The following is a 1,149-nucleotide window of genomic DNA, read 5'->3' as shown; positions in this document are numbered from 1 at the left end:
CACCACCACTTCCACCACCACCACCACCACTAATCAACAGAATGTCTTGGTGTCTGAGCCTGCTAATGACACCAACCAACAGACTATTTCAGTGTCTCGGTCTTCTGCCAACCAGCAATATGTTTCAGTGTCTGAATCGTCTGCTAATCAGCAGAGTGTCTCGGTATCTGAGCCCTCTGCTACCACCCAGGTTTATGTGTCAACAACTGAACCCTCTGCTACCCAGGAGAGTATCTTGGCATCTGGACTCCCTGTTAAACAGGAGGATGTCTCAGCGTCTGCCATCAACCAGCAGAGGGTTTCATGACCATTGATTGGCTCATAACCTCACATAATTTCAGGAATTGGAAGGAAACGTATGTAACTTCAGTTAACGGGAAAGGGGAGAAGGTAAATTGGTCAAGTGAGAGTGAGTGAGTGGTCTAGAAAGAATCAGAGTGGCTGGTAGAAAGAAAGGGTAGAGGTGAGGGTTGGTAGTTAATTAGTGAGATAGGGTAGACAAAAGAGAGGAAATGAAAGAGAGAGTGAAAGTTTAATTGTGGCTCAATGAAATTAGGGGTTAAGAAAAAAAAAAAAAAATTCATGAAAGAAATTGAAAGAAAAGGCAAAAACAACAAACTATATGTATGGATGTGATTATTAAGGTTTTGAGGAGTTGGATGTACGAAAGTTAATTTTTGTGTCCTATTTCAATAAGTAGAACATGAAATAAATAAATATGTAAATTTAAAAACAACAACAAAAAAAGATCCTCACTAACACAGCAAACAAATAAAAAAAAATTAAAAAAGCATCACCCAACCACAACATAACAACAACAACAACAGCAATTATTGTGATTCCCTTCTTTTATGTGGAAGGGAAAAAATAAAGGAAAACAAAAGCAAACAAACAAATATATAAAAAAAAAATTAAAATTAAAGAGTTTAAAATAAATAAAATCAACAAACAGGACAAGAACAACAAAAAAAAATGGAAGACAAATTCTACAGAAGCTGGATTACCATTTCTGAATCTTTTCTATTGTGAAGATATCAGAGAAAATATTATATGGAGGGAATTGTAAATGTGTCCAGCTATCCACGTTTTGATCGACTCACAACTGCTTCCTGTTTTTTTTTTAACTCTTTCATTTTCTTATAACTTTCC

The 1,149-nt window shown here is 35.9% G+C and overlaps 1 protein-coding gene across 1 annotated transcript in view; it reads left to right on the top strand.

Annotated features, from left to right (window-relative positions):
• Positions 1–1,149, top strand: part of LOC106879200 (forkhead box protein N3) — a 383,457-nt gene that overhangs the window by 375,445 nt on the left and 6,863 nt on the right. The window lies entirely within an intron of this gene.

Source organism: Octopus bimaculoides, chromosome 3, assembly GCF_001194135.2.
Source record: "Octopus bimaculoides isolate UCB-OBI-ISO-001 chromosome 3, ASM119413v2, whole genome shotgun sequence".
NCBI classification, from domain to species: Eukaryota; Metazoa; Mollusca; class Cephalopoda; order Octopoda; family Octopodidae; genus Octopus; species Octopus bimaculoides.
The sequence above is the reverse complement of the archived record's forward strand: the minus strand, read 5'-3'. Positions and strand labels throughout refer to the sequence as shown.